The sequence below is a fragment of the Pipistrellus hanaki genome, assembly GCF_964339955.1.
Source record: "Pipistrellus hanaki genome assembly, chromosome: 9".
NCBI lineage: Eukaryota > Metazoa > Chordata > Mammalia > Chiroptera > Vespertilionidae > Pipistrellus > Pipistrellus hanaki.
The window spans coordinates 53,965,412-53,979,610 of NC_140511.1; the positions used below are offsets into that span (position 1 = coordinate 53,965,412).

At 42.6% G+C, this 14,199-nt stretch overlaps 1 protein-coding gene and 1 long non-coding RNA gene across 5 annotated transcripts in view; one reads left to right on the forward strand and one right to left on the reverse strand.

The window, feature by feature from the left end:
• Positions 1–6,980, reverse strand: part of LOC311628323 — a 34,939-nt gene extending 27,959 nt beyond the window's left edge. For 2 of the 3 annotated variants that reach the window (XR_014796007.1, XR_014796008.1), the window contains exon 1: positions 6,247–6,980. This is a non-coding gene — a long non-coding RNA (uncharacterized lncRNA). The remainder of the gene's footprint in view (positions 1–6,246) is intronic. The other variant, XR_014796006.1, reaches the window with a different exon arrangement.
• A 92-nt stretch (positions 6,981–7,072) lies between these two features.
• NUCB2 (nucleobindin 2) overlaps positions 7,073–14,199 on the forward strand; it is a 41,190-nt gene continuing 34,063 nt past the window's right edge. Inside the window, exons 1-2 of one of the 2 annotated variants that reach the window (XM_084895476.1) lie at positions 7,073–7,167; positions 11,089–11,242. The gene's annotated coding sequence lies outside the window, so the exon portion shown is untranslated. Of the gene's footprint in view, positions 7,247–11,088; positions 11,243–14,199 lie in introns of both variants that reach the window. The other variant, XM_084895477.1, reaches the window with a different exon arrangement.

A 14,199-nucleotide genomic window follows, 5' to 3' on the forward strand; every position in this document is an offset into this window, starting at 1 on the left:
TCTCTGGATGAACTGTACTGTCTATTCCTTAGGGGGAGTGAAAAATTAGCTTCTTTTAACTTCATGAAATTAAACTCCAGAGATTAGAAATAAGATTTATATAATTTCAGTCATTGCACATTTTAAGAGTTTTGCTGGAAGGAAATAAAAATTATTAGTATAGCACCCAATATTTATTTGATAATGTTCCTTACCACAGAACAACTGAACTTTATTCTCACTAAATTCTTATAATCGTGAAATATATACTTCGGGATTCTTCCTACTACTTTGTTTCTAGATTATTCTTTTTTAAAATTAAAATTGTGGACTGATAGTAGAATTATTATTCTTAGGACATTTTAAAACTTTTTTTTTGGTAGGGATAGTTTAATTTTAAAGTAAGGTACCCTTGTAATTATGGTCATTGTAACATGGACCTAGATGTTATAATTTACTGTTCTTTTAAAAAATTATTGATTGATTTTAGAGAGAGAGAGAGAGAGAAACTGATTTGTTCCTCCACTTATTTATATATTCATTTGTTGATTCTTGCATGTACCTTGACTTGGGATCAAACCTGAAACCTCGGCATATCGGGATGACCAATTGAGTTACCTGGCCAGGGCCATAGCTTACTGTTATTAATATTTATCTTCTATAAATTAGTTACTGTAATATCAGCAAGTGGAAAAAAAGAAAAAAATATCAGCAAGTGGCACATACAATTTCTATTCTCTTTCTAAAGGAAAAAAGATAAAAACAAAAATCAAATCCCTTTGCCAAAACACTGAGAAAAAAATCCCTGACAACCTGAGAATCTAAGAATTATCTAATTATAGGTGATTTTTCTTTTATTCTTATTCATTCATTCATTCAACAAATATGTATTTATTACCCATTATAGGCATCAGACACTGTGCTATGCTAGGTTCTGATGAAATAGTAATAAACAACACAAACATGGTTTATTCTCTCATGGATCTTATGGTCTAGTGAGAGATAGATAAAAAAAAATTAATAAAAAGTGCATATATATGTATACATATATATGTAAGTGAATTTGCATACATACATATATACATACACACACATACTATACTATTCATTAGGGAGAATAATGGGAGAGAATTAAGTTCTAATGAATGAGAAGGATCCAGCCATGTAATATGTAGGAGAAATAGTGGTCTACTGAAGTCAGGACAGCTTTGGCAAAGGCCTTAGCTGGAAATGATTTCTAAGAACAAAATATCCAGCATTGCTAGGGTATTGTGATTGAGAAGGAGGGCAGTGAGAAGTGAGGTTAAACAGAAAGATAGAAGACATCATAAAGAACCTTGATGATGGTTTAGATGAAGGAAAACTAAAAATCAGGGCTGTGTATATGAAGGAAAACTAAAAATCAGAGATGATTTACAGGGTTTTGGCTGGAGCAGCTGTGTGCATACCATTTACTGAAATTAGAAAGATAGAGTACTGAGTAGGTTCTCTAGGAAGAAGATGCTGATACAGAGTTAGTGTATAAAAGGTTTATCAGGGAATCTATATATATAAAAGCCTAAGTGACCGTTATGATGGAATGACTGGTTGCATTGATGCACACTGACCAACAGGGGCAGATGCTCAGCCCAGGAGCTGCTCCCTGGTGATCAGTGTGCTCCCACAATGGGAGTGCCCCTCAGCCAGAAGCTGGGCTCATGGCTGGTGAGCACAGTGGTGGTGGCAGGAGCCTCTCCTTCTTCTGTGGCAGCACTAAGGAGTGGAGAACTGAGTGGTAAGGAGTAAACAGGCAGGCAGGTGAACAGTTAGGGGTGGCAGGCAGACAAGTGGTTAGGGGTGAGCAGGCAGGCAGGCAAGTGGTGAGAGGTGAGCAGCCAGGCAGGCGAGCAGTTAGGAGCGAGTGGTCACGGATTGCAAGAGGGATGTCTGATTGCTGGATGTCTAACTGCAGGGGTCAGGCCTAAACAGGCAGTTGGACGTCCCCTGAAGGGTCCTGGATTGTGAGAGGGTGCAGGCCTCTAGTCCTATATAACAAAGAGCTAATATGATAATTAGACTGGAGGGCAGAACGACCTTCCAGAATGACCTTCCAGAATGATCAGTGGGTGGGACCGCAGGGCCACAAGGCTGCCAGGGCCAAGTGTCAGCCAGGCCGCGAGGGCTGAGGCCAACCCCCCCCCCCCTTTTTTTTTTTAAATATATTTTTATTGATTTTTTACAGAGAGGAAGGGAGAGAGAGAGAGAGCTAGAAATGTCGATGAGAGAGAAACATCGACCAGCTGCCTCCTGTACACCCCCCACCGGGGATGTGCCCGCAACCAATGTACATGCCTTTGACCGGAATCGAACCCGGGACCTTTCAGTCCGCAGACAGACGCTCTACCACTGAGCCAAACCGGCTTCGGTGGGGCTGAGCTCCTTGCATGAATTTCGTGCATCGGGCCTCTAGTAGTGCTTATAAAAGGAAAAGACGTATAAGCTGAATCATGTAAAGGAAGGTTGCAGACAATGATGCAAACCTGACAAAGTCTTTGTCATCCCAATGGGGATCTCCAGAGCAAAGATTGACAGTTAGTGGAGTTCTGTGTTGGAATAGGCCCTTGTACTACCACGTTACTACCCTGTTTCCCCGAAAATAAGAGTGTCTTATATTATTTTTTTCTCCCAAAGTTGCGCAAGTTCTTATTTTCAGGGGATGTCTTATCTTTCCATGCACTAGGTCTTATTTTCGGAGGATGTCTTATTTTCGGGGAAACACAGTAGTTCACTGATAACTAATTGGAGAAAATTAGTTATTGGCTGGGACTCTCCCCAAGAAGAGTGTAACTTGGGCTCTAGAGCTGAGGTGGACTCTGAAGCAGGTAACAGGAGCATGCTGTCAGCTAACCACATTCCTCACAACTGGGCAGCCAGTCCCTTCCTGAAGGAGGACGTGAGCAGCACATCATCTTGCAGCTAAAAGAATGGCCACTTAACCTATTTCTGGTCAATGGAACTTAAAGGTTGTTGAGTGAAAGCTTTTCCTTTGCTGATAAAAGGAGAAGGAACTTCTCACATAAAAGGTCCCTTTGCTCCTTCCCTCCTCCCCGTTTTCCGACTTCTGAATGTGATTGATTCATGATGTCAGGAAGTATGACAGCCATCTTTCAACTTTCAATAGGCTTGAACATGAAAAGACAGAGCTGAGGAAAGGAAAGAGGTGGTGATGATATTGCTTAGCAGCTGAATCAATGCCAACAACTACCTACTTCCAGACTTACTTTTAACATAGAAAAATAAACCCCAGTTTATTGAAGCCTCTGTAGATAGGTTTCATGTCACTTTAGCCAATACAGGTACAGAACATGGGGAAAGTATGGTGGCTATTCCTTTTGTTGTTGTTGTTTCATCTTGTTTTCTGTTGAACACTTCTTCCCAGCTTGATTCTAGTTATAGACTCTATTCCCTAGGCAACAGGAGTGAATGTTTTACCTAACCAGGACTTAGATTCTTCCTACTGAGAAATTTAAACTTAATTAGGAATACCCAAAGACAGAGAGAGAGAGAGATAGCCTAATTATCACTTTGAGAAAGGAGGCCCAAGATCTCCTGCCTCTGGGATTCTTTCTCTAATTAGTTTATGAATTACTCCTCTATCCTCTCAGTAAATCCCCCTTTTCATTATGTCAGCTGGAATTGACTTCTGCTGTTTTAAATCAATGGTTCTCAACTAGGGGAGATTTTACTTTTCAATGGGTAACTGACATTGTCCAGAGATATTTTTGGTTGACACAATCTGGAGTTGGTGTTATTAGCATCTAGATTCTAGAGTATAGATACCGGGAATACTGCTAACATTCTATAATGCTCAAAACAATTCCCAACAACAGCCTGGTTGTATTGCTCAATGGTTGAGCACTGACCTATGAAGCAGGAGGTCACAGATTCAATTCCTGGTCAGGGCACATGTCTGGGTTGCAGGCTCGATCCCCAATAGGGAGTGTGCAGGAGGTAGCCGATCAATGATTCTCTCTCATCATTGATGTTTCTATCTCTCTCCATCTCCCTTCCTTTCTGAAATCAATAAAAATATATTTAAAAAAAAAACCCAAACCAAAAATCAATTCCCCACAACAAAACTGTAGCCCAAAGTGTCAATAGTGTTGCTGTCAAGGAACCCTGCTTTAAAAGCAAGAGTTATTTAACTTATACAGGGAGGTTCTCAACAAGGAGGTTTTTAACAAAGCTGACTAGGGTCAGCTGCTAATGAGTGGGAAGGAAAAACAGGGCATCTGATATGCAAGGAGAAGTGTGGAATGGAAGAGAAAATATGCTGAAGAAACATTGGAGGATTGTTAGGCAGTGGTTAGATTCTGTCCTAGGTTGATGACCATGACTTTAGAGACATAGGACAAATGATGTTTCTTCTGTAGAGCTATAGTGGTACAGACAAGGATAAGACATATTTTGGGTTCACCAAGGGCTGGGTTTTTGTCAGGTGAGAGAAAGAGAGGAAAAGAAAGGCAAGGGAGTTGATGTTTGTATAGAACTTATTTTACTGATGAACCAGAGGGAAGGAATAAGAAAAACATTGATAATAAAAAATGATGACCCTGTGGTAGATAACAGGTAATAAAAAAGTAGAAGATAATTCCTGCCTTTAATGTATTCACAACTCAGTGTTTTCCACAGTGTTGGGATGTGATATTACTTTCTGATCTTACACTAATACTAGAAGCCCAGGTGTACAAATTTGTGCACATTGTAAAGAAATTAATTTGAAGAAATATTTTAATATCGATATTCACCCTTTCTCTATAATAGAAGTGTCAACCAAATTCACAATTGGCAATGACAGATGGAAACATGTGTGTGATTGGCGCCAACGAGATATATATATATATATATATATATATATATATATATATATGTAAACTTGCTTAATTAGACCTGTTTTCTGATTTAGCTAAACTTTTTTCAGCCCAGTGAAGCACTCCAACTTCTCTTTCAGGTAATTGTTAGCAACACAGCAATAAATATCATCATGAAGCAAATTATTATTGTAGATCATGCACGGAGAACAAGAGGTAAAATATTTAACTGCAGCAGTGCTTGACTATATTCTGCGCAGTGAGAAAACCTGAAGTCATTTTCAAGTTTCACTATTTCTTACTTCTTTTCAATCAGGTCAAGGTTCTAAACTGTCTTAATCTCTGTTTCCTGGCTAATGAAAATAGGATTCTATTGAGTCTCCTATCTACCTACTCCATAACTTCTGTGAGGGTCAAATGAGATGAGGCACATGAAAACACTTCACAGACATTTGGTTAAAGTGTAAAATGTTTGCACCTGGCTATAAAGCAAGTTGTATTCCTGGGCTGAAGAAACTCCAAGGAGGCTAGGCATTGCTACGTGACATCATTACCTGGCACCCATAGCCGCTGTTTCTGGGCTGGGGTGGGCTGTGGGCCACATTTTGTGCCATGGGGTCTGGGCAGCATTGGGTGTGATTTGGTGGGCTGTTGCTCTGGAGTGATGGTGGGGCCTGTGTCCCACTTGGGGGAAGCTGAGGGTTGCTTTGTGGGCACCAGGTCTCACAGGCGGTGCTGTTTCTTTGTAAATGGCCAGAGTGTGTCACGGTAGCTTCTGCATTGAGCATCTGCCCCGTGATGGTTAGTGCACATCATAGTGACCTGTCAGACAGTTGGAGGGACACTTAGCATATTAGCCTTTTATATATATAGATTGGTTACCAATGATACATAACCAATACTAAAATATTTCCCATGCATTTCAAATTGAAATGTAGTGCTCCTACACCATAACATCTTGAACATCCTTTCTTTCTCTAGCCCTTTTACTCTTCAATCTATCCATGAAAACTGAAGGTGATTGTTTTTCTCATGTTTGCTTCTACTAACAAACCTTCAGAGGACGCAGAGTCATCACATCATCATGAGTCAGGACTTTCATGAGGATGAGGGAGACAGTTTGAGATTTTGATTTATAGAAAATGGGAAAGCATTTTCTCCTGAGCCTTATCTAGGAGCTTAACTATGAGGCATTGTTCTAAGTGTATAGATGAGAAGATATAAGAGTAAAGATTGTTGATCTTGGAAACCAAACCTGAATTATTGTCCTAGCTCAGCCATGGCTGACATTTACAAAACACTAACTAGGTGCCAATCACTTTCCTATTAACTTCTTTTGCTCAAAGGAGGAGGGTGGTATTTTAACCCCCATTTTAGAAACAAGGAAACCGAAGTACAGAGCGTTTAAGTAACTTACCCTGCCATGGAGTTGATTTGCGGTGAGTCTGGTTTTGCAACCCGGACAGCCTGGCTCCAAACTGGTGCACTTAGCTACTATCTTCTATTATTTCCTGATTTTAAAAAAGCTATTATTTCTTGCATATGCAACAGGTTCTGTATTGGTTTTCTGGAATGTTACCTCATGTAATCTTCACTAACAACTGTGAAATAAATCATGCCATTTTCACAAAGGAGAAAGCTATGTAAGGCTCAGAGAAGTGATATTGCTTGGCACTCAAGCTTTGAAATCAGTCTTGGTCTTCCAAGAGCTTCTCTAACCCTCGAGCCATGTGTATCTTGGAGCTTCAGCTTTCCCCATCTTTAAAATGATGGTTGGGAGTAGATGCCTCAGCTCTAGAGGGTGTTGGATGTAGAGATAAGAGATAAGTCCCCGCAGATGGGTGTGAGAGAAGGTGGAGTAAAAAGCAGTCAAGCCTCTGTGGCTGAGGGCCCAGCATAACGGAGGTGGGTGGGGAGGAGGCTCAAGGGTGTGAGACCCGTGGGAGGAAATGGGCCTGACAGCCCGTCGCTACCTGGTTTGGGCACTGCCGGTAACCAAGGGACGGCCGCTCCTGGGACGGCAGCTCAGCCGCCCAAATCTTGCTCTACAGGCTTCCCCTTGAAAGCGAACGAAGGAAGGGGCGCGGCTTCTCCGCCCGCGTAGCCGAGCGCCACGTCCCTCTTGGCTTAACTTCCCCTCGGCTTCTCAGTGTAAGCTCTGCCCGCTGAGAAGTCTCGTCCCCGCACCAGCCAATCAGCGCCTTGGCGATCCCAGTCGGACCAATCACCGGCTGCAGGGGGGCGGGGACTGTTGCCAAGGCAGCGAGGAGGCGGGAGCGCTCGGTGGGCAGAGAGTACAGAGCTGAGCTGCAAACTGGAAGCTGGCAAGACAGGACAGGTCTGTGCGGGGCAGGCATTTGCTGGCGGAGATTCGGGGGGGTCGAGACTGGGGCTAGGGAAGGCTCGTGATCTCGAAGGTAGGTGCGGATCAGTACCTCGGGAGGCTGGGGCGGGGTCTTCTGCCTTGCTGGGTACTGAGGATGGGTTGGGGCCACCCCGTGGGAAGGCATGGGTGGGAGGGGGCTTCCAGCTCGAACTTGCAGCGGAGGGCTGGGGTGGTGGGTGGGGGGCGGGGTCCTTGCCTCCGCTCCATTCGCTGCAGGGCACCCAGGCTTTTTTTGGGGTGGATGAGGGTGACAGGCACTTGGCGAGGAGCTGGCGGGGGGTGGGTGGGTGCTGGACCAAGACCCAGGCGTGGTTCCAGCCTGGCCTTGACAGGTTGATGGGTGACGGGGGTGCCAACTGTTGAGGTGGTTGTTGTACCCACAAATTCCCGGGTAATGCTCACCACCTCCCCCCAACTCCCCCGCGCTGCCGAGCGAGCAAAGCTAGGCCGGTGAATCCTGCTCTTCTGCCCGTTCTGTTAAGGCAGTGACCCCTGACACTTGGGAGAGGAGAAAGTCATTTGTGTTATTGTTTTCCCTTAAGTGAGAAATGGTCGGGTGTGTGGTGAGCTCTTTCAGTTTCAGAACATGAGAAAATGGTATTTCCTTGTTGCACCTGCTAAGTACTAATTCAGGGAGGAAATGTGGTTATTGTGGATGGTGCTCTCCACTAAACTCCTAAATTGGATAATGTACATTTTACATAATTGAGTAATAAGTGCTGTCTGCCATCGCTGCCTTTTATTAAGGCTATTAAATCCATGGATGAATATGAACAACAAATGATGTGTTATCTTGTTTAAAAAAAAACAAACGTGGAGGGAGAGTGAGATTAAATGCAAATATTTCTGATAGAAGGAGATTGTGGATTTAGAATTGATAAGACAGTGGCTTTAAGGAATTCTTAAAGTAATATGACTATATCAGATTTAGATCAGAATATCTATAGCTTCTTGTACAGCCTATATAAATTATTTGTTTCTTAAAGTCTTCCCTGGTAAATTCTGATGAATAATTAGAGTCAGGCAATATCCAGATTCTAGCATCTTACCCCTCATAGAAATTGTCTCAGGATTTATTCTGATTTAAGCCAAGTGTGAGTTCTTGTCTTATGAAACTTTAACAAGTTAAACAACAAAAGTTTCAACAAACATTCCTCAGTTAATAGGGTCGAGAATTTAAAAAAAGAGAAGCTAATGTGAACATTAAGAATTAGAAATGAAATCTCAGATAATATCACTCTTGTTATTAGGGTGAACATAAACTTTTCTCATTTTGGTCTTTAAACTCTCCATGATCTGGTCCAACGTTGTAGTATGAGTGAAAAATTTATTTCTATCTCCGTGTGGTTACTCATTCTGTTCTATCCTAATTTTACTCATCTTGCACGGTTCAGGTCCGTGTTGTGTTTACTTTTCTCTGATCTCCTGAGATAGTTCTTGTTCACATCACACAATTTGTAGTATACACCCATTCAGTATGCTTTTTGGCAAGCTGGTATGTGGTCTGTAAAGCCCAGTTAAAATGTAATGCACAATGAAGGCAATGAGGATAACTTTCAAAATACTAGTTATTGAGTCCTGGCCAGTGTGGCTCAATTGGTTGGAGTATTGTCCCCTACACTGAAAGGCACATGCCTAAATGGGGTGTGGGTGTGGGGCATGTGGAAGGTGGTTGATGGATGTTTTTTCCCCTCTCTCTCTGAAAGGTCAATTAAAAACAAAGCAACAAAACAAAACAAAAACACTATTGATTTAGTGAGTATCAGTTACACCAATGTCTTTGTTTTGGGATTTGTTGTGTATATCTCTATACGAAACCAATTTTGTGTTATTTAGAATAATATTTAAATTGCTTTCCACTTTCTAAGGACCTTTTGGATGACTTAGGTGTGCAAAATATTCTAGTAAATATTGGGTAGCTGGAGGAATCAAGTGTAGGATTTTTAAATGTGTTTAAAATAATCCTTAAAGTAGGTAATCTTTTAAGTTTTGTGAGTAATTGAGTTGACTATATTTGGCATGACACATGATTAACTTTTTCTAAATAATTGAAGATCTAGAAAGGGGAAATTTGTTATTTTTATGTTTAATATATGCAACTAGTTTATAGACTTTTGAAAACAGGCTCCTAACATTTTCAAATGATGTATTAGGAAAATGAAAAACTGCAATCATTTTAATGCCTTTCAATCTGAAATATGAAAGAAAACCCCACCATGATATGGTAAAAGGTAAGCTTAATTAGAATTTGATAGGCAGATTCCAGTCCTGGCTTTACCAAATGATCTTGGCCAAATCAGTTAACCTCCCTGTGTTTTATAAACTTTTATAAAAGTAAGGCCTGAACCAAACCATCTCTAAGATAAATTTTGGTCTCAGAATTCTCTGTTATCAAGGATACTGTAACTGATGGTTACGTAGGGAAAAAGGCCATGTAATGGGTTCCTGGATTGATGTCTTTTTTTGCTGATATGAGCATGAGAAACACTAACATCTATACTGATGTCTTGATACAGGGAAGGGTTGAAGTATTTTGAACCTCACTTTCCCACTGATGCTCATTTTCAAAGGGAAAAACGGAGTTGAGCATCAGGGTACCAGTTGTGCTCATTTCTGCTGCCATGGAGAAACTTGGAAGCCATTTTTTCTCTACCCCACTCCTTTTCACCGTTAGCATTATGACATTGACAGTAACAAGCAGCAACCCAGGTTTCTTGGCTTGGGGCAGTGCCTTGGAGAAAGAAACCTGGGCCTCTTGCAAAATCTCTGTTTTAATGCCAGGGAGGAAGGGATTGTGTTCTTCTTCCTTGTATGTGTCTTTCCATCGGCCTATAGCTCATCTCTGGTATGGCAATGCTCAGAGAGTGCCAACGTGGCCCTTCAAAAAATGACATTTAAAGGTTGTATGTCAAACTGGTTCATTGTTTTTTTTAACAGAACATATTTTTATTATTTCAATATATAGCTATTTCATTTTCAAGACAGGAAGGGTATTAATATTTATTGAGCATTTACTATTGCCATGTATTATGCTACTCACATTGTATTCATTCTTTTTTTTCCACCCAATCAAAAACTTACAAAGTATTATTTTAATTTTATAGGTAGAAAAATTGAGACTCAGAGGGGCAAGTAATGTCCAAGTACATAGAAAGGGTTAGGATTCAATCTGTTGTTTAATTTTGACCATGGTGTGTTAATAAAAGAAAGCCATTTGCCTTTCCCACATCTAACATGCATAATGGTTGTTCTTCTGCTTAAGATTTTTATGTTAAATATACCATAAAAATAAAGAAATATATCTGTTCTTAAAATATGAACACATCTTATTTTCTCACAGACTGCTTAGAAATAATTACGTTCACTAGTGAGTTTGCACATGAGCTAACTGCTTTGAATTTTATAGTTAGATAGTGGGGTTTCAAAAAAAATTTGAGGTATTTTGCTTTATTACTGATCTCTGTGACAGACTAAGGCCAAAGTTAATTTTTTAAAAGTAGCGGTAAAGGTGAAGAAAGATTCCAGTTAAGGATTTAATGGGAAAACATACCCTATATCTTGAAGTCCTATTGCTGAGCAAAATAAACTTTTAGTTGGAGTTCTTATTTATTTAAAATGGGAGCAGTACAGTAAAACCTATGTATCACAAGCACTGTATCTGTCTATCCCAATCCCATTTTTATTCTGTTTATTTACTATAGCTCTCTCCCCTCACTACTGGAATATAATAGAATTTAGTCTTCTTCCACATCATAAACAGCACTTTTTAAAAAGTGGATGTACCAATTCATGTACTGTCATGCCATTTCCACTGTAATATGCCTACATTTATGTTTATATTTAATGTTTTTATCTTTATTTTTTTACATTTAGATCCTGTTAAGAGTCCATTTTTAGTGAAAAAGCATTGAGCTTGGAGCCAAGACCAACTTCTTATTAATTTGATATTGTGCAAGTCATCTTACCTCTCCAGATCTCAGTTGCCTCATCTGTGAAAAGGAGATAAAAATTCTTAATTTATCTGAAGGTAAGTGATCAGTTAAGAAAGAAAAACACCAAAACAAACCAAACCAAAAAAAAAAAAAAAAAAAAACAGACTTAATGATGGCTTAAACACACAATATTTATTTTTTCATGTGAAATAAATCTTTTTTTAAAATTTCTTTATTGATTGAGGTATCACATATTTGTCTCAATCCCCCATCCCAATCCCCCCCACACTCATGTCCCCACCCCCCTATTGTCCTGGACCACTGGTTAGGCTCATATATGTGCACATAAGTCCTTTGGTTGATCTCTCCCTTTTATCCCCACCCTCCCTTTGAGGCCCAACAGTTTGACCCATGGCTCCTTATCTCTGGGTCTGTTCTTGTTTATCAGTTTATGTTGTTCACCATTTCCCCTAGATGAGTGAGATCTTGTACATATCAGCAATAATATTTCAGTTCTGGATGGTGAGCAAATAATGGTAATGCAGGTCCAACCCTCTCTGGTTTCCTGGGCAACCTGCAGTGATACACAGCTGCTGACTTGAAGCAGGCAGTTTAGGTTAGGTATGGTAGCTTCATAAAGTCATCAAGGACCCAAGCTTTTTCTAATTCTTTGATCTGCTGTTTGTAAGGGGTGGCCCTGGTCCTTGTAGTCCAAGAGAGCTGCTAGAGCTCTAACCATCACAGCCAAGTTCCACGCTTCGATGCAAAAGCAAAGAAGGATGTGTTCTCTCCTTTTAGAGAGATGTCCTAAACCAAAGCCCAGGCTGCCGGGAAGCAGGAAAATGTAGCTGCCCTGAATAAAATGGTCTTTTGTTATTGAGGAGGAAGGGGAGATGTAGCTATTGGCAGGCAAATAGGATTATCTTCCAGAGTATGGATCTTTTTTATCTCTGAGAACTGTAAGCCATGATAACCTCTCATAGACGCTTTGGTAATTTTCCATGGAACAACTTTTAAGTCTGACCATGTCTACAGAAGAAAATAAATAATAAATTGTGTTTTTTGTTTCTTACTTTTATCCCATGATTTATTATAGAAGCCTTTCTGTCTCAATTGGGATTTATTCTGGTTACTTTTAAAATTACTCATAAATGCTAATAGATTTTTGTGTGTGCAATTTATAGTTGTGTTTAAAAAGAGCCATCTTTTTTTTTTTTTAATTTTTGAGCCACTTGCTTTATGTAAGGCAGTAAAAAGACAGATAAGTTATCCCAAGGATATCACATAATCGTCAGAAGTAAATTTTTTTTCCAATTACCAATAATCATGCCAGCCTGATCCCCCCCAACTGCTCTCCCCTGCCAGCCTGACCCCTTAACTGCTCTCCCCTGCCAGCCTGACCCCCTTAACTGCTCTCCCCTGCAAGCCTGACCCCTTAACTGCTCTCCCCTGCCGGCCTGACCCCCTTAACTGCTCTCCCCTGCTGGCCTGACCCCCTTATCAGCTCTACCCTGCTGGCCTGACCCCCTTAACTGCTCTCCCCTGCTGGCCTGATCGCCCCAAACCATCTCTGTCTGGGCCCCACCACCATAGTTTTGTCCAGAAGTGCGTCTGGAAGGTTGTCTAGAAGATGTTTGGTCTAATTAGCATATTACCCTTTTATTAGTATAGATTATTTTTAAAATATATTTTTATTGATTTCAGAGAGAAAGGGAAAGGGAGATAGAGATAGAAACATCAAAGAATCATTGATCAACTGTTTCCTGTGTGCCCTTGACTAGAATTGAACCCAGGACCCTTTAGTCTGAAAGCTGATGCTCTACCCACTGAACCAAACCAGCTAGGTTTGGGCATCATTTTATTTTTTTTTATTTTTTTTTTTTTTTAAATCAATCTTTATTGTTCATATTATTACAAAGGTTCCTCTTTTCTTCCCCCCTCCACCAGGTTCCCACCCCACCCTCTGCCCCCTCCCCATCCCCCATTGTCCTCATCCATAGGTGCACAGTTTATGTTCAGTCTCTTCCTCCCTCCCTTTCCCCGATAGTAAATCCCTTTTCAGATAGTAAATCTGTTACTTAGCATTTTCTCATATCAATAATACCTCCACATGCCCAATGATACACTTCACACAAAAGACATTTCCAAATAGGTCAACCAGCCTCATCCAGGCCCCACCCAAGGCACTCACAGATCAGCACCCCAGCGCTATACTAACTCAACACATCCAGATCTAAGCCTTCATCACTTGATTCAGCAGACCCTCAAGTTCCCGCAAAAGTTTCCAGCCATGTCTGAGAGGCAGCTGTGGGCAGGTACAGGCGAGGAGCGAGCTGTTTCGGGCCTGGCTGCTCCGGGCCTGGCCTCTGTTGCTCTGGTTCGTTCCACAACCAGCTGCTCCGGGTCTGGTCACTGCCGCTCCCGACCTAGTTGCTCTGGACTTGGCTGTTGCTGCTTCAGGCCTGGCCGCACCCGACCCGGCTGCTCTGGGACCGGTTGCTCCGGTCCCGGCCGCTCCGGGCCTGGCCGCTCCCAGCCTGACAGCCGCTGCTCCGGGCCTGGCTGCTCCCAGCCTGGCAGCCATTGCTCCTGGCCTGGCCGCACCAGACCCGGCTGTTCCGGGCCTGGCCGCTCCCAGCCTGGCAGCTGCTGCTCCGGATCTGGCCGCTCCCAGCCTGGCAGCCGCTGCTCCGGGCCTGGCTGCTCCCAGCCTGGCAGCCATTGCTCCTGGCCTGGCCGCACCAGACCCGGCTGCTCCGGGCCTGGCCGCTCCCAGCCTGGCAGCCGCTGCTCCCGGCCTGGCCGCACCAGACCCGGCTGCTCCGGGCCTGGCCGCTCCCAGCCTGGCAGCCGCTGCTCCGGGCCTGGCCGCACCAGACCCGGCTGCTCCGGGCCTGGCCGCTCCCAGCCTGGCAGCCGCTGCTCCGGGCCTGGCCGCACCAGACCCGGCTGCTCCGGGCCTGGCGGCTCCCAGCCTGGCAGCCGCTGCTCCGGGCCTGGCCGCACCAGACCCGGCTGCTCCGGGCCTGGCCGCTCCCAGCCTGGCAGCTGC